Source organism: Aptenodytes patagonicus, chromosome 23, assembly GCF_965638725.1.
Source record: "Aptenodytes patagonicus chromosome 23, bAptPat1.pri.cur, whole genome shotgun sequence".
Taxonomy (NCBI): domain Eukaryota; kingdom Metazoa; phylum Chordata; class Aves; order Sphenisciformes; family Spheniscidae; genus Aptenodytes; species Aptenodytes patagonicus.
In genome coordinates, this window is record NC_134971.1 from 7,428,458 (window position 1) to 7,447,895 (window position 19,438).

Consider the following 19,438-nt stretch of genomic DNA (forward strand, 5'->3'; position numbering starts at 1 on the left):
AGCTCCGCACGAGCCTCACTCGTCTGGAGGAAGTTATATCACCCTCCAGGAATTGCTCAGCGAATGCGACGCGCTGAAGGTATGTGCTGCTTGTAATCGTCTCTGGCAGTGGGCCAGAGTCCCCCCCTCCCCATTATCAAAGACTCTCTGTCTTATCGCCAGTCGGGAGGGCATGATGTCATTCAGACACCAAAGCAGGAGCCACGGGAAAATCGAGCGTTTCTACAATCCCCTCGTCTCTCAGTCAAAATCTGGCGGTTCCGAGCAAAAGGCTTCCCATGGCCCTTCATAGGGTCTTATTATTGGAGAAGTGGCCAGAAATAGCCGCCCCGTTGCGGCTTGTAAGCACAAAGGTCACTGAGACGGGGTGAGCCCCTGCACCAGGGAAGGGAAACGGCTCCCAACGAGAGCCTGGTTTTCCCTGCGATCAGTCTTGGGTTTTGCTTGAAGTCTTGAGTGATCACGTGGAAGAAGTGGTGAAAAGCTTTACATTGCAAAGGGAAGTGTCCAAATTAAGTAAAAAAGCCTTCTGAAAATGTAGCACAGTCCATCCAATGGTGCCAGAAGGCTGCATGATGACTCTCCTCCTTTGTGCCTTGGCCTGATGAGAACTTTACTTTGGCTTGCAGGAAGCTCATGCGCTTGAAGTCTACCAAGGAAGACCATGGTACACTGTAGAAGGTGACCAACTTCTTCTTGACCACTGGAATGACGGCTTTTTGGGGATAGTGAAACATCTTCTGGCCAACTCCAAGCATCTCACACGTTCATGCTGCGTACCCCGGTGAGCAGCAGGATGAGGTTCCCATGGGGCATCAGGGAGCACTTTACACCAATGTTGGTCCTTTGAGGCTTCCTGTCTAAAATCCCCTTTCATCTGATCCCCTCCCTGATGCCTTTCCCCCCACACACTTGTCACCACTTCTTCTCCCAGCTCTGGAGACATCTGCTTTGCCTGTGTCCTCTAGAAATGCCGAGGGGAGGGTGAGCTCGTTGGGAGAAATGTCATAGTTCTCGCTGCCTTTAAACAATAACTTCTGAAAACATCTGAAACAGACATAATTCTCCTTTTCAAGAGCCCTATCTGAGCAGCTCCCCAAATGCTTGGCTCTGGCTTCAAAGTTGGCGTTTAGCTATAAATAAATAGCATTTCATTAAAAAAAAAAAGAAAGGAGAGAAATTAGCCAAAAAAACTTATACAAGCAGAAGCTTAACCAATGCCAGATAATGGGGCAATATGGATTTTTATTTTTATCCATATGGGTCCATGTGCTCTTTATCTCCCACTTTAATTTATCCTTATAAATTAAGTTCATGATATTAAAATAACATTATAGCCTTTACCTACCACAGAGAAAGGCAGTGGAGTTTCATCAAGTGCTTTGGGATCCTTAGATGAAAGGGACAATGACCTTGACCAAAGACCCTATTGCTAATAGATGCATGGAAGCACTGCTGAGTAGGGAGAACATATTTAAAGGTGACCCTTAATTGGTCCTTAATTAGCAAATTTGTACCCATTAGGCTGATGTAAGGTAAGGAGAGTCTACCGTTACTGCTAACGTCTCTCCTGAAGCTGAGTTTTAGTCTCCCTTCCAGAATAACCACATGGTCAATCTTAGCATCTGATGGTGTGGTCTCTTTTTCTCCCCGTGCCTTACCAGTGTGGCACCTTTGCCCACCGATGTGCCTGGAAGCTTATTCCCACCCCAAGGGCTCACAAGGTTTGTACAAGGTGTACAAACCTTTCTGCACCTTCTCTTGTATCACCTCTTCTCTTGCATTGTTTAAATCATGCCCATCCAGGATGTTAAATCACCACGGAGTTATGGAAAATGTTAACTTAAACTACCCACCATCCCCAAACGATCATCCAAGCTCCGTGGTTGGGAATTGTCCTCCCCACCTGTCTGAGGCAACCCTCTTTCCCAAGTTGGTCTGGTCATCCAGTGGGAACTTTACTTTTTTTAAGCAAAAATCTCTTGGAGTTGGGCCAGGATACACAGAAGGCAACGCTGCTGGGTCAGAAAAAAGCACAGGGGTTGCAAAGTCAAACCCTCAAAGCTACAAATGGCCACCGAGCCTGACACTGTCACTTGAATTTCCCCTCCCCTAGGCTTTTCTGGGAGTTTGGGGCTGCATTTCCCGCCTGTTCAGGGGGGTTTCTTGACTCGCTATCTGCTTTTGTGGGTTTGGCACCAGCAGCATTTGGTTCTTCTGCTCCATACACAAGCTGAATTTGCTTCTGCTTTCTCCAAGCCTAAATTTCCTCTAACTTTAACATTCCCCAAGATCTTTGATGCAAAGGAGTACTTGTTTCTGACTATTTGCAACACAGACTCGTTAGTCTAGGATTTTCCCTTCTTAATCATCTTTCTGATGTCTTTGTCCGAGATGCATCTTTGACTTTTTAACCTTTACCCATCAACAGTGAGAATTCAGACTCACATATAAAATGGATGTTTCACTGATGGATTTACACTGCTTGACCCTATTGATTGACCCTGGTGCTTGACCCTATTGATTTCAACAGGGGAGCTGCAGACCTTTTGCTAGAAATACTCACACCTTCTTGTAGCAGTTGTGTTTTCCCATGACAATGTACAACCCAAGGAGGCAGGAGACCCCACGCTTCACCCTTTCCATCTGGAGACAGCCATCGTATTGCTACACGGTGCCATGTGAGCCTCCTGTTTCCAGCTCAGCCTCTGATCTCTTCCAAACCTGGGGAAGCCCTGGGGATTTTAATCCTGTCCAGATGCCTGCGTGAAACACATCCACCACTTTCTCCCATGTTGGCTCCTGAGGAAAGATATAAGTAGTTCCTAACTGCAAACACAGCCTGAGCTATTAATATCCAAACGATGGAGGTGTGAGTGATGTTCTCTAGAAGATGGGCTCTTTGCAAACCTGCCCATCAACAGTACACACGCTTGCTGCCTAAAATAGGTGCCCTCTTTACCTTTCTTCCTCTTATTCCCCAAACTTTAGTGCACTGTGGTACCGGAAAGACTAAGTATGGACTCTGCAGTGTGGTGCTCAAGGTAGCATCAAATGGTGTTTGAAAGAAGAGCCCCGGAGGAAGAGCATCGCTAGACAGTGGGGATTTCCAGTGACTCATATCTAGTACCAGAAATGCTTTAAGATGTTGAGGAAAAGGGAGACAAAGTGCGCTGGGCCGGATTTTACCTGCAGCCACCTGCTTATCAGATGTGTCTAGGGTAGATTTTTGGGTTTTCTCTGTAAAAAAGTGTTTTTTCTTCGAGTGCACAACAGACGTGGCTGTGAAACCCCTGGGAGCTGCGTAACATGCCTGGCCAAAAGACTCCTGATGTCAAAGCCTTGCTGAGAGCTTTGCCCCTCTGTAAGCCTCTGCCTCCTGCAGCACCCCAAAGGAGAAACAAAAAATGGGTCAAGATGGGCAAAGAAATAGTCTGCATTCCCTCCACTGCACAGCAAGCATTTTTCATCTTCGCTTAAACCCCCCCGTGTCTCCCGTTCAGCAAAGTAATCATGTTTTCTTTACCAGAAAAATACAGTTCCCTCCACTTAATTTAATTAGAGCTGCCTTTGACCGTGGCCTTCAAACCTGGAAGATGAGTGCCACATGCTGTGTGTTGCTCCTAACCCCAGCAGCTCCCCTGCCTCCTTGGGGACTCTGTGCAGGACAGACACGAGATTAGTGCCTGAGAATGCCTTGTCCAGCCTGAGCGCATGGAGATAAGAGATAAAAATATGTCTGGCTTGGGTATGCGCCTGCTTTCCTCTGCTGCCGGAGCTAATAATCTGACTTTTGCTGGACGGCAGTCTGTCAGCGCCACCTCTTGGTCCATGGCCCGCTGGCTGTGCTCATCCCGCTGCCGTGGGCATCTCCATCCCACCACCGTGGGCATCCCAATCCCACCGCCGCAGGCATCCCTATCCCACTGCTGTGAGCATCCCACCACCGCACGGATGCTTCCCACCTCCCTCCTCAATGTGGTTTCCCTGGAGGGTTCAGGCTCAGGGTATGATAATATACCTGAGGTCTGCAAAGCATTAAAGTGAGGATATTGTCAGATATATGAGCTCATCGGGGAAGCAGGCCAGACACATTTGTTACCGGGAGAGAAACTACTTCTTGCCCTGACCCACTTCTAACTTGCTTTGTCTTTATTGTTATCTATCAGCACCTTCCTCACTCATTTGGAATAGTTGCTTAATTCCTGTCCTTGACCACCTTCTCCCCTGTATCCTCAGCAGCTGCTGCAGGACCTGGCATGTCAGGGAGAAAGAGAAATTTTCCTCAAAAGAGTGTCTCTTGATTCCACAACATTAAGAAATAACAGTTATTTCCAGGCAAATTAGTTTGCCTTGTCATCGGTGGAGATTTTGGCAAAAACTGAAGATCCTTCTGGTTTTTCTTGTTTCTTTGAAGGAAAATACCCTATGAAAATTGAGGCCAGGCTGCTGTAGGAGAACAGAAAGGGCTCAACGCAGCGAGGCTCTGCCTGGCATCATTGGTGTACGGGCAGAGCTATTTTCCTGGAAGGACTGAGCAAAGTGGCTTTGGTGCAGAGACCTCAAAAGACACCCGAGTTTGATCTCTTGCTGACATCTAATCCGTGAGCTTGTGAAGCTTCTCCTCCCCACCAGGGTGTTGCTCCCAGTAGATGCTCTGTTTACTCCCCATAGACTTTGGGAGAGGAAGAAAAGTTTGGATCCCCAAAAATGTTGGAAAAGCAAAGGAGATGCCTGCAGCTCTTGGACTGCAGTGATGCCCAGAGATGGAAGAAGGATGCAACCCCCTCCGAGTGACAGTTTCATGCCTGTGCAGCTACTGAGAAAAATAACAAGAAAGCAAAAACATGGACAAAACTTGGCAAGCTGTGCTGAAACACAGAAACTTCTCAATTTACCCCAAAGTTTATTATCTCCCTAAGCAGAGTAAGAAACCTCCCAGGTCTGTGGGCCGTAACTGATGGAAAGAAGCACCATCTGCATCCATGAAATCAAGGAAATGCAGTCAGACAACAGCAGACATCAGCAAGGGCTCAGGGATATAAAAGTATCACGATGGCAGCTATGGGAATGGATTCACTGCTCAGATTTTAAGTCACCCCTGTCTTTTTGGAGACTTCATTTCTTCCTTACTCTTTTTCCTTCCTTCATTCCTGCCTTCTGCATTTTTCTTTTCCAATTTTAACGGGGGCTGAGCACGGCAAAGGGAGGAAAGGGGCAAGGGCAAAAAGCTAGTGGGCGGTGCAGAGGTTAATTTTCTAATTAATTTGTCTACTGGGAAAGACGCCTTGGAGAAGACCGGTCGATGGCAATTTAAAGGCAATTTCAAAAGCCAATTAAACCATTTTCCAACTCTTTCACCTGTGACTCTTTTAAATGCTTTTCCGAACTCTGCTTTCTCAAGTTTGGCTTTCATGGCAGGAAAATAGACTCAAACCAGAGAGAGCCCTGGGAAAGCAAGGCCATGCCCACCGATGCAGCACGCATTTTGGCATCGTTTCTTCCAGCAACTCATCTCCCACCTGGGGCCTTGCCAAAACAACCAAATAAATAAAATCTGCAGAAAATAGCAATAAAGAACAAAGGGGAAGCCCCCTCTTGCTTCATAACCATCTCCTCCCCTCCTTGTTGGGACCCAAAGGATGGGATTATCCCATTTCAGCAGAACTGGAGGTATCAACATGTCTCGGAGGATGCACAAGGAGGGGAAGAAGAAGTCAGCCGGCTCGTGGCTCTTCAACTTCTCTAAGCTGCCACTAAATTAACTTTCAAGCAGACTTGGGGACCTCGCAGAGCACGGGATGTGGTGAAAAGGCTTTCCCTGCGTACATTTGGGATTAGCAGCTGAGCCTTCGGCGGTTTCGCCTCCGCAGGGGAGGTTATGACTCCACCAGCTTGTGCAAAGCCTCAGCTGTTTCATGTCCTGGTTATAAAAGTTACCGAACTCTTAAAAATGTGACTCTATTGATTCAAGTCCCCAAAATACCTGCTGAGTTGGGGTTTTGAGGACTTATGCTTTAGTCTTTGGGCTAGGAGGGCTGGGAAATGAGCCATAAAACACACCCACGTGTGTGCACACCATGTATTCATTAAGTGAGAGAGAGAGAGAGATATATATCTCACATCTGTGTGTGTAACTCCTGTTTCCTGGGGTTGTAACTGCACCTGAAGAGAGATGCTGCTTACCACCACCCTCAAAAATAGACCACCTCTTTGAACACCTGAGAAAACAAAAAGGAAAAGGCCTTTGAGATAGATGGGTGGATGGATGGATGGATTCCTGAGCCATCTGCCTGCAGCCTGTGATGGTGCAGCGGCAAAGCAAGGGTAGATCCGAACAAACCTGGCAATCAAAGCTGCCTCCTGAGACCCTAAATGGGTCCCCTGGTGCCGAAAATCCACCTGTGCAGGCAAACTCCTGCCTGTCCTGCCTTGTTCCCCCGAGCAACCTCGCACAGCACCCTGACTCTATGCTCTCCAGGTGGCTTAGAGATTTCAAAGGGAGGTTAGGGCTTTACATGACCATATATGCATTTAGTTTAACACACATCTGTCCTCAGGATAGGAATCAGCATGCTCTGCAATAGAAAGAATTACAGTTTTCCTAGTATTTTAACTCTTTTTTAAAAAAAAAAAAATACTGGCCAAAATGATTCTCTGGCAGATAGTGAACTCCTGTGCAAAGCACGTGTTTGGTGCTAAAGTATTTTTGGCAAATCAGGGTGGATTTGAAAGCCTGTGCTCTGCTTTATTCTTTTCTCTTGGAAAGAGGAACAGGCCCAAACCCGACCAATTGAGCAGCTGCCTTTAGTAGTTATGACAGTTAACGTTTTTGACAGGGCAAAACCATCTGGGTTAAAGAATACAGAGAACCTGCAGACAGAAATGAAGGGAAAAGGGTTCGGAGTAGAGACCCGGGCTTGTATAAAGCAATACCTGAGGTCAGTGGTGAGATCCTGCAGGACTGAAATGCTCTGAGCCAGCTCCCAGGAGACGTTAACATTAAACATGAAAAACATAAGATGATCAACAAGGTGCAGAAGGCTGGGGAGCAGAGGAAGAATCCCACAAGGAATAAAGCGAAGGTTAAAAACAAAAAGCGAGGGTTCATTTCAGGATGTTCCTAAAGCAATAGGTTGTATTTTGCATTCCCAAACCTGCAGGATTTTTTAAAGCTAGGACATGGGCTATCATGCTTTTTGATGATTTTGTATTATTTTGTTCTGGAGCTCTAGGCTTGAGGCCAGGAGCTGTCTCTGGATGGCAGCTTGTGGTTTGCTGAACTGAGATACAGAGCGCTCTGCTTTCTCGTGATCTCAGCCGCGTAGTTTATAACTGGGAGAACCCTCTTGAATATAGACTAGCAAAAAATTCTAACTAATGGGAAGATAAATGAGTGACCTGTTTTGAACCAGCTGGAGACACAGTCCCTTGTGTCACAAAGTCAGCACTTTCTCCCAGTCTTCTACTTTAGGCTATTTTTAATTTGCGATGGCACATATAATTACTTTCATTTTTTCCCAGTCACAAAGACAATGGGTATGGATGGGGTCAGGTTCAAAAAGTGAGAGAAAGAGATTGTGGAAGGAAAAAAAACCCAAGAAGAGAGGAGGACCTCCAGGAACTGAACTCAGCACTGACCTGGAGCACGTAGCTAACCCTTTCTTTGCTTAATTTAGACCAAGCGTAGGTGTATTCCGGGAGAATATTTGGATCCCTAACTACAAGTAATGATGTAAAGGAAGTGCAGGCATAGTGAAAATGGATCAGAAAAGAATTAATTGACTAATATGGGTGTTCAGGGAGCAGACTTCAAGCTATTTCTGTTCCTCCTTGGGCTGGAGTGACGCCAGGATAACTCAACAGGCTGTGCATAGGGCAGGGAGCAGATGACCCCATTGCACCCTGTGCACCCCCAGTGCCAAAGCCACTGGGCTGGTCTCATTCCCAGGACGTTCTTCCATGCAGATTCTGTTCAGCGTCTACACCTCAGACCCTCCAGCGAGCACTAGGAGGGAAAAAAGTGATCTTCCTATAGAAAATCATGACTTTGTCCTCAAAATGGGTGGAAAGCCCAAGCTTGAGACAATTCAGCAGCCACAAGTCGGGGTACATCAGCGGCATGCCGGGGGACCCACACAGGAATCACAGAGGATCACTGCTCCTAAAATGATCCTTTATTTGTTGGCTGCTAACGCAACCGCTGACCTCAGAGCACTAATAATCCTGAAGGGCTCTGGAGGCTTTTTAGCATGTGCATTTTAATGTAATAAGCTTTGGCATCTAAAATGTTTTTTCCCCTTTTGGCATCTCCTTTGGGCTTGAAAACAACAGGGTCAGATCAGTCTTTGAGCAAAGGGACAAAGACAATCCTTGCTTTAATGCGCAGAATTATATCATCAGTGGCCAGAGGTCACATCCTGCTGTCTTCTTAAAGATAACTCCAGCCCCCTCTCTATTTCCCTGGTCTCTTATAAACCTGGCTCGACCCATACCCCGTAGCAGCAAGACTACACAGCGCAACATCTTGGATTAGTTACGAGCTTTTCAGATGAGCTCCAACTCATATTTCATATCATTCCCCCCCCAGCCATAAGATTTGAGTTTGTCACATTTACTGGAGGCTAAAGTACAAACATGTTTTATTCATTATCTGTCCTCTTCTCCACAACAAGCACCTGCAAAACATTTTGGCTCTAGACCGGATCAAGGCTTCATTAGGCATGACACTTTCTCCCTGGCTTGGATGATGAAGCTACATTTTATCCCTGCACTTCTAGGCTGTAAAATTGCCTGGAGATCAGGCAGACTCCCAAGACCTTGTGACGAGGTGGGGAAAAAGGGATCGAGGTAATTACGCAGCCCAGACCATTGCGAGCTGAGGGACATGGAGTTATTTTAGCCTTGCAGCATCCAGAAGAAAGCACAGTCCTGCTTTATCAACAGGGGAATGGAGGAGCCCAGCTTTTGCAGTCTCATACAGGGAGTTTGCAAGCTATTGGGAGCAGCGAGCCTCTATTATTATCTTTATTTTAACCAGTAGTCGATATTGGAGCAGCGGTTCAAAGCTCCTTGCCCGCTGCAGCCCCAGCCTTTCCTTCTTGCCAACTCTTCTCTCTTGGCCGATGATTATTTATTGGATGCAAAACAGAAAAGCTTCACCAGGAGAGGCAGAGAAGCCGTTTTCCCTGCAAAATTCAGCAGCTTGGTGTGAGCCTTGGAAATAAGAGAGGAGTAAGTCCCTCTTCTGAATCAGGCACAGTTGAGGTTTAGGTGCTGCTTGTCAAGCTTAAATAATTAAGAAAAGTATTTGTGAACGATCTCCAGTCCCACGGTGTCTTGGGCAGAGTGTGCTCCTTGGACCACGAGCATCACATCTCTGCCTTTTGGCTATTTTTTTGCCCACCAATTAGCTTGCCTAGACCCCACATCTGTCCCTGCCAGCCTTCCCTGGGGACCGAATTGCTGCCAGCAAATTGGTTCCCAAATACTCCCAAGTCATGGGGTTTTATTCCTTTACATGGATCGCATTTAACGCTGCGTTGCTCTTTGCTTGCTGCCCCACGCATCTGAGCCCCAGGAGTCTTCATTACACTGTTTTCCTTTTAATTATCTTCATAAACCTACAGTTTTTCTCTCCTCGCCTTCCTTCTTTCATTTCCAAAGTCTTTAATCACTTGTTTTCCTTCCATCTCTTCTTGAGTTTTCTGACATGTGCAATAAAAAGACCAGTAAAACATTCATGAAGAAACACTGATCTAGGTTCACTGAGATCCTGCCGATGAGGTGCCTATTGCTATATAATTAAAAGATACCACCAATAAAGCAATCTATTGTGACAAGCTAATGGCCTACCGCTATTTGAGAGGGGCCAGGAGATGCAAAATCTGATTTCCAAAGCCCTTTATGTTTAACGTTACAACAGTTACTGGTTAAAGCGACCAAACGAAACAGCAGGTAAAGACACTCCCATGCCACATCGGTTGGTGGCAAAGCAGTGGCATACATTTATTCAGAAACGAGCTTTGAAATATCAAAATTTCGCTTTTTTGGGGGTAAAGGCATGAAATAATCCCAAGAACTGCTACATTTCACAGCCAGAGGCCTTCAGCTAGAGAATGGAGCATACCGGGGATGCAAGGGCCAGGCTGCACGGATGCCTTTGGCATCTGTAACCTCCTCATCTCAAGGGCTTCCACAGCTTTTTATGAAGGACCATTTCTTTCTCCATTTTCAACCCTCTGCCTGGTGATTTTTTCAAGTGGTTCCCGATCCTTGCAGTGGTGAAGGCAGGGATTAAAGGGGAGAAAATTGTTGAAAAAGCTCTTTGAAAAATGCCGCAAGATTTGTCACATCAATTATTCAGCATCTGGGCGCAACTGGCTCCGGATAGATGATGCTGCCGATGCAAAATACCCTTTTCTGTGCAGTTTCAGAGCAGGAAAAGGTCATTCCAGGGGAAAAAAAAAAACAAACCAAAACACTTTGGCATTGTCCAAAAGCACCTTTATGTTTTTCCTAATGCTGCCAGGAAAAAATCGTTCGTCAGGTCCTGGCTGAGGAAAGGGGGGCAGAGATTTATCTGTGCACCGGCGGAGAGGCAGGATGCGCCATCCCCACTGGATTGGGTAGCCAAAAGCTATTCCCCTCCACTTTGGGCAAGCATCATCCTAATTTCCAAATATGGTGGGCAGAGAAGGACCACGGGAGGAGCTGGACCCATCCCTTTTCGCCATGCCCTTGAGTCAGCGTAGCATAGTGCGCGTTTTTGCTGGAAATAGGTGAATTTTCAAGCCGGCGAGGAGGGGAAACAGCCTTTCATCCTTTCGCCTGCCTTCTTCATTGCTAACCTGTCTGCGCACAACCGGCTTTTTCATTGTGTGGCTCGGAATGGTGTTTTGCCAGGTTAAATATCAGCCCGGCGGCCAGACCTCTGATTAGATGTGTCCCTGGGGGCATCGCTGAGTTTTGCTTTTAACCCCTCGTTACTCCCTGCCCTTCCCTCCGCATCCCCTGGCGAGGCCTCCCTACCCTTTCCTGTTATTGTCCTGCCTGCCTCTGATAAGATTAAATACGTGCCCTTCAAAAAAAAGGCCTTTTTTTTCCCTCCCCGTACCTTATTGTTCTTCAAAGAGATGGGGAAGACAAGATCCCGCTCCTAACTCCCGCTAAGAAAAGCCCGTGATCTATGAGGCTGAATAAATAACCCCGAGTCCCTGCGGTGCGTGAGAGCAGCGTTCACCTCGGTAATTGAAACGCGTTAACGGAGAGACCTTGCGTTTTGCTTTTCTAATTCAATGCCAGGGTTGTGAGGGACCTTTTTTTTCTTTCTATTTTTCTTTCTTTTTTTTTTTCTTTCTTTCTTTTCTTTCTATTTTTTCTTTCTATTTTTACTTTCTATTTTTTCTATTTTTTCTACTTTTCCTATTCTTTCTATTTTTTCTATTTTTCCTTTCTATTTTTTCTATTTTTTCTTTTAATTTTTTCTATTTTTTCTATTTTTTCTTTCTATTTTTTCTTTCTATTTTTTTTCTTTTTTCCCCCCCTCCTATTTTTTTCCCCTTCTATTTTTTTTCCCTATGAAAAGTGAACCGACACTCGGCAGGCCACCTGCGAACTATTTGCTCTGCAGAGCCCTTTGATTCTGACGGTGTCGAAGGTTTATGATGACTCGGAGGGGGGTGGTTATATATGCATTACGCTTTTTGCTCGAAGTTGTATCTGGAAAACACATACCTACAGCAAAAATATGGAGATGCTTTGCATTTTCACTAAAACATCACTGACAGGGCTGGCTGGCAGAGGGGGGGAGAAAAAAATACCTTGAATGAGCCCCAGGTGACCCAAAGGGATGAGAATTCGCTTTGGTTTAATATAAGGTTGGTGGTGAAACAGGGTTTTGTTTGCCAGGGCTTTGGGACCGCTGTAGGGAAAGGGACCGCTTGGGCGGAGGTACGAGTTTATTTATAGGGCTGTTTCCTACGAGCTTCGGTTGAGATGATGGCATGGCTGTGCCAAGTAAAGTAAGTGCATTTACAGAGAGAGAGAGAGATTAAAAAAAATAAGGTTTTCACCCTAAAAAGAGGAGGCAGGTGCAGGTTGGGGTCTGGCAAATGTTATTTTCCCCATTCTGCGGTGGGAGAACCCAAAGCACAGCGAGCTCCTCGCCTTGGGCCAGGGTGTGTCCTGGTGCAATCCGGGGAGCCCGGTCTCTCCCCCAAGAGATGATAGAAAGCAACCCTCAAATTTAATACCTGCACATCACAGGACCCACCAAATCCATTTTATGGGCATTTCTTCTCTTTGATACCCTCCGTGCAGACAGGGAGTGGTGCTGGAAACTTTTCGTTCCCAAAGCCCGGAGTCGGGGTGTGGAGCGGAAAAATGTCCCGATGCCAAGGGTTTGGCGTGCCAAGGGCTGGATCTGCCCCCGGTGTCAATTGGCACGGTCACCATCAGAAGGGCCTCGAGGAAAGGGGTCAGGGTCCGGCCCTGCTCTTCCCTCCCAAATCGCTCCCCCAAAATGCCGGGTCTCCCCATGGATGGCAACGGGAGCAGTTTCCTTCTTAGCTCGGACAAGATAAATTAGGGTGGAAAAATAGTTCTCCACTACATTATCATTGAGATGATGAGATAAAAAGCTCTTTTTCTTTCCTATTTTTTGCCTGACCATCGACTCCAGCAGTTCAAGGGACAGCGAAGCCGCTTTGGCCTCATCCTGCCTCTCCATTTGGGCAGCATCCAGAATTTCTCAGCTGAGGCTTGACCGCGCTCGCAGCCCTCGGTGGGCCCTGCTGGTCTCCGCAGGGGGCTTTGAGCATCCCCACCTCTTTCTCCCTTGGATGGCAGGTAATAATTTATCCCCAAATAATGCCTTGCAGAATAAATCCGAACGCATCTCTCTCCAAAGAGGCAGGCCAGCATTCCGTGCTATAAACCAAATTGGAAATTACAATTACTGCCCCGTAGGAAAGCCCAGCATTTATTGCAGCCCTGCATTGGGGAAGGGGAAAAAGACCAAAACCAGCAAAGCTATGTTTTGTGGAGCAAATGCCATTTTCTTCTTTAAAATCACCAAACCGTTTCAAATGGCATTAATATTCATGGCTGCTCTTGTTGTGCATGGCATCCTGTAAGCAGAGGTATCGTACGGAAAGCATCTCCCCGGAGGCATCGAATCTGCTACCCTCCAAATCTTCCTTTCCCCCTTTCCAGAGGCTGGAAAATTTTTGCCTTCTCCAATACCTGCCCAAATCACCATGAATTTTACACCAAGGGTAATTTTCTTTCTCGTATGACCAAAGGGTACAACCTCTTCCTCTTGCCGCCGCGTTAAAATACCCCCTTCCCCAATTAAATACCCCCTTCCCCAATTAAATACCCCCTTCCCCAATTAAATGCCCCCTTCCCCAATTAAATGCCCCCTTCCCCAATTAATCCATCTCTCCCCCAGCCCGTAGGTAAAAAACCAACATCTAATACTCCCCAGAGCATGTCCACAGCTTGACAGCCTTCAATAGGTTAATTTTTCAAAGCGGTAAGCTGATATTTCTGCATAAAATGCACATCTGCAGGGTAAATGCTATTAAGTGTCGGTGAATTATGGTCCCAGAGTACAGATCACTTGAGCCTTAATGCTACAAGCACCTTAATGTTTTTTTGAATGAAGTTGCTGCTAATTGCTTCCATATGATTTCTTTTTTTTTTTTTTTTTTTTTTATCCCTAAGTTTTTTGTCCTACCATGTACGATGCTACAAATAACGAGCAGGGAAATTACACTTCATTTAAGCCGGGATTAATGCCCACTCGTGGGTGGGTTTTTGCATGGGGTGTTTGACATGGAGTTGTCCTCACAAGGTAAGGGATTGCTCTTAGCCCTAAGCCAAATGAGAGTGAAATACGGAAAATTCAAGAGCTTTTCCTGCCAAATCAAGGGATTGAAGTCCCACCTTGATGCTCTGCACCGTCCATTAGGCAGGAGCTCGTCTTTAGCCTCTTTTGGTGCCTTCCAGCTCAGTTTTTCTCAATGCAGGACTCAAAGTTGGCTTTTTTCCCCCAAGCTAATGCTGTGCTCTCCACCTGCATCTGCAGCCCCATCTGGGTTGTTTCTTCCTCCAAGCGTATCGCATGTAGCTGAGGCTACTGGAGGCAGGAAAAAACCTCCCCTGCGAGCGAACGGGAGGAAAAACAAGGGTGTTTTGGGAGCATAGCTTGTGGGTCTGATGTAGGAAAGGGGGATACAGATCCCTGGAGGATTTGCAGCAGTTTCTGGTCAACAGAGGTGTCTCCAAACCCGCAACGACGGCCGTACAGGTGACGGCAGGAGCATTTCCCCTCCCAGCATCTGGATCCAACCGCATCAGATCTAAGTAAAAACCCTGGGAAATCATGCTTGGACTTCCCAGCCTGCACCTTGGAGGCCCTAAAACCATTTGAGCATCAACCCAAGTCCCACCAAAGAGGTACTTTTGCAGCCAGGGTTTCATACATCTGGCGATGCGCATCTCAGGAGAGCCTTGATTCCGACATTCTGCCTTTTCAAACAGCATAAAGTGAACCAAACCTCCCCGAAAAAACTTTCTGAATGGCTTTTTCATTCCTGGCGGAGCAGGAGAGAGGAGCGGTGCAGATCCTTACAGCTTTCCCCCGCAAACGCGGGGGTAAGCTCTGCGCTGGGGGTTGCTCTTGGGAAATTCATGCGCTGCCCACTTACAGCCGGTTGTAACACGAGGATATCACCTTGCATAAAAAAAAAAAACAAAGGACTTTTTAGGAAAACCATGGCTCGTTAAGGTTTCTGGATCTGGAGACGTCTGAGTTCAAACACCCTGGCGGCTCCGGTGGGAAGGCAGGAGGGCAACGCGATGCAAAGCAGAGCTTTGAAATAAAGCAGAAGGTGCTGGGTGCTGGGACCTCTGATTTACAGCCTGTATTTTTTACGGCCAGGTCTCGGGGGCTTACAGTAGAGCCCCAAAGCAGCAGAATTAATTAGTATAACGAAAAGCCCACAGGCTGCTGGAGGCTGTTGCTATGCATCACTCCTTAATTAAAGCCTAAATCCCTTATTCTGGTCATGCATAGGTGGACCTCTGCTGTCTGTAATATGATTAACCTCTATACCAGTGTAAGAGAGAACAAAATATGCCCGGAAGGATCTGGATAAGGAGATTTTTAGCTCTTGCTGGAGTTCAGTTCAGGTCAGGCTGTCGGTGGGGACTGTGCTGGGTCTAATATTTACTCCCCTCCAAGCAGAGCCAGAAGAGGTAAAAGCATTTGGCCCCTGGGCATGGAGAAGACACCCAGAGATGTTGGGATCGCCAAGCATCTGCGATGCCGCAGGGACTGGAAAGAAACATGTGTGTAGCTGCAAAAGTGGGAGATTCATCCCAAACCAGACAAAAACTGGATTAAAAATCTTTCTGAGCACTGCAGCGGTGTCGAAGCGCCTTCCCCTGGGTGGGAGGGTAATTGCGCATCCCGTGGAAATGCTGACTTTGGGGGTTTTTTGCAATCAAGAACGTCAGAGGAATGGGAACTGCAAAAGGCATTTGCGAACTGAAGCCAGGGAATTTCTCATGGCTTAATATAAAACAAGCCCTTTCATTCATGAAATGTATATTTCTGCCAGGACTAGTTTTTCCTCCACCTGTGCTTGTGTCGCTTCGAACTGCAATTCTCTCCCAAAGAGTGACTCTGCATGTATGTATATATATGTATGTGTGTCTGAGGGTATATATGCATGTGACTATATTTGTATATATTTGTGTCTTAATAGTGGTGCAAAATACTTGAATTTTAAGGGAGGAAAAAATGTGCATGAAGAGTTAAGTCTTTCTATATAGGGAACTTAATTTGAATTAAGGGAAAGAGTTAATTGAAAGCAGAATTGCTCTCCCCGATGAACTCCCCGCGTGGACGTTCCCTGTCCGAACCAGGAGTGCCGGATTCACACTGCGAGCGGATCGGGACCTCGATGGAGGCTGCCGAGAGCTGCCTTTGGTTTAGGCCAGGCTTATTTGCTGGAATAAACATGGCCACATAGAAGGCTGCATTGCATGAATTAATTTGACTTCGGTAATTAGCCAGAAGGAAGTTTACCCCAACCAGTAAATCTTAGCGGAGAGGGAATTCATTAAACATCTCTGTTTTGCCAAGCAGAGGGCTGATTTTGCAAGTCAAAGAAGGTTTTATTTTTTAATTGTATTTTCTTTAGTGGTTTTGCTGTGAAAAAATCCATGCATGTCATTTCCAAGCTCCAGCAGCCGAATGCAGCAGAGACGGGCGCTCGGCTTCCCCCAATTTCACTTCTTGTCTTTTAATTCAAGAGATTTATTGACTCACATGTGATGCGATGACTTTCAAAGCAAGGAATGGGGAACTTGAGGCAGATGCTGAACATTGCTCACCGCTGGGGTTTCGCAAAGAAAGGCAAGACCCTCTGCTTTCAAAGCGGAGACCAGAAAGTGCAACATTAGGGACTTCTTTCGGCTTTCGCATAGTTTTCAGATCCCTTTTCGAGGAAGGCATGGTGCAGGTGAGAGGCTTTCCAGCCGTTCGGGGCCAGCTGGCTGCAAGACCTGAGCTTTCATTTCCCAGTGCAAACCAGCGGCGCACTCCTCCTGCTGCCGGTTGCTCGCCTGCTCACCAGCTTCATCCCAAACCATGTACCAGGAGCTGGAGCTGGGTCCATGCCCTCCTCTCTTCCTTCTGTAGCACCCTGGCTATTCCCAGCCAGCTCTGCCTGAATTCCCACAGTGAATGAATAAAGCAAACCCCTCCGTCATCATCCTCGCAGAGCGAGGAAGGGCAGCTGTGGGGCTGCAGGCACCGGCACTGATGTACTGCCTTGGCTCAAGGGATGATGTGTGTGACAGCGAGCTGAAGGGCTGCAGCATCGGGGCTACCTCCTCCTCTGCAGTGATCTTCTCCGGCTAGGAGCCGGTGGCAGTCCAGCGTCTTGGAGAGGCTGATGGCAATGAGATGGCCCAAAAGCAACAACACGTTCTTGACTGATGGGGTTGGACCTACATGCCACTGCGTGGTTCATCGGGTGGGTTTGTACAGCTTTCAGAGAAGCGCAGGGTGCCACGTTTCCCTCTTGGCTACTCCACTAGCTGCTGCTTTGTGCTTACAATACCAGCTCCAAGAATAAGCCCAACCAGAGACTGGAGAATATTTATTCAATTTTCTTTTACTTCACTCTTACATTTCTTCTTCAGATCAATTTTCTTGGCCAGCTCTAAAGCCTGATGCTGGTGGTGGCTTCCTCAGAGGCTGTTTTGCCAGCAGGGAGAAAAGAGGGTCTGCAACCAGTGGACAGGCGTTACCTTGCTGCCTCTGAACATCCCAGCTATCAGAAGATAAAACGCAATCCTTGGCAGCAAATGATATAAATTGAAATGCAGTCCTCTTTGGGAAGCCCTCACTGTTTGCTCCCAGGCTGTCATGGACCATGCTGTGGGGAGAGGAGGGAGAAATTTGGGGGATCTGGAGGCTTAGCATCAGGACTGCCCCCAAATCCTGTCCTCCGGGAGGCTGGTGGGCTGACCTCGGTGGAGGGGCTGTTTTCTACCACCCCTCTATCTCTTTTGAAAAACGCTGGGGTGGGGGATAAATAATACGTTGCTTGACAGGAGGTTGAAGCAGGTCACCCTCCGGGACCTTTAGGGATGTGTTTCCCCGGGCAGCTCCAGCTGGAGCTGAGCCAAAGGCAACAGCAGGACCCCATCCCATCCGCGGTGTGATATTTCCCCGGGTGCAGGCGATTTCGGAGCATGCACACAGTTCGTGTGGGCTCAAGATCACACCGGTGGACTTCTATATCTGGGGTCAGAAAAAAAGCCATGGTGCTGGTCCCTCGCCCCCAGTTGCTGATGCAGAAGAAGGTTTCTCCTTTGGGTTATAAACCTTTTCTTTGGGGTCATCGCTTCATCTGAAGCCGAACAAATTCCCTCTTTCCCAGCGCTAACGGAGGAGCGGTGCACGTTTCACTCTGTTTTTTTTTTAAAAAAAGCAAAATACAGGAGGGAAACGGCATTCCTGGAGAGAAACTCTGCCGAACATTCCCACTTTGTTGTACTTTTGTGTGGGGAAGGAAAAGAGGTTACACAAAGTGTCATTCCTGAAAGGAGCTGCAGACAGGCTGTGGCTGGGAGCACCCAGGCTCTGCTGCATCAGGCTCGTCCTCTCGCAGCGTAAAACAACCCGAAACCTCTCTGCCGAGGCCAGCAGCAAAAAAGACAACTTCTTATATTTTCTTAACCCTTTTCTCCTCTGCTTTTTTCTTGGGGAAAAAAGAGAAAAGATGCATTAGCACCCAGGGCAAGCCCAGAGCCCTCCAGCCCTGAAGCAGAGAGAGCTCAGCCCTCTCCCAAGCAGCCCCAAATGGGATTTTTTTTATAATGGTTTTATAATATTAGCTGTTATCCTTGCAGGTGATCTGTGCTGAGTATTCAAAGCGCCTCTGCATGCGTTTGTCACATTACCTGTAATTACCTGCACTGAGCTCGAGCTATTTCCAGGTCAATACAGAGGTCTGGCTGCACCGCCAGTCTGATGGGGCTTGTTGTGTTCTACTGATGAGGATGTGCATTAATTTAGGAATTTAGGGTTTAGGGATTATGGGTTGCTAGCCTGGGTGGCAAGTGCTCCTCTTTCCCCACCCCAGCTGCCCCGGGAAAGCTCATCACAGGTCTCAATATCGGCATCCCGTGGGCTACACTACCCTATGGCTCCGGCAATGCTCTCATGGGAGAAAACAGCTCCCACCTGCTCATGCGCATGCTGGAAAGTCTTAATTTTCAAATCCAGAAAGAAAATAAAAATTGCAAATTATGCCCTGGCGAATATTGATGCCGACCCAATCTCACTTTGGGACAAAAAGGGCGCCGCTGAAAAACACGACTTTACTTGATGGGCTTGAAACGTGTCTGTTTGGACAGGGATGCACATATGAAACATGGGTATTAAGGAAAGCCTTGGATGGTTTAATTCCTCCTGCCAGCACAATCCTGCACTTCAGGGCCTTCCAAGGGGGACGAGGGGAGGGCTCAGATGTGTCTTTAAAGTTTGGGAACTCAGAAAACTAAGCTTTGCCCCAAGGAAATGAAAAAGAGCTAGAATCCATTAAAAAAACAAACAAAAAAACCCACCAAAAAACCCACCTTGGCCGAATCACTGCCCAGGATTAAAAAATTATTATATTAAATCATTTGCTGAGCGTAGCTGTGTTGCACAAGATCCAAAAGGCAATTTTTGGTGTTAATGGCTTTCCCATGGCAATTTGTATAGATATTTTGCAGTGTAACACTTAGCTGGGACAGCTTCGTTTGACTTCATCGGGGTTGTGTAGAGGTCGGTGGCAAGAGGTTTGAGGACCTTTTTAGCAGCTCATCCCCTCTGAATTCAGCTCATCCCCCAAGACCCGATGCATTATTT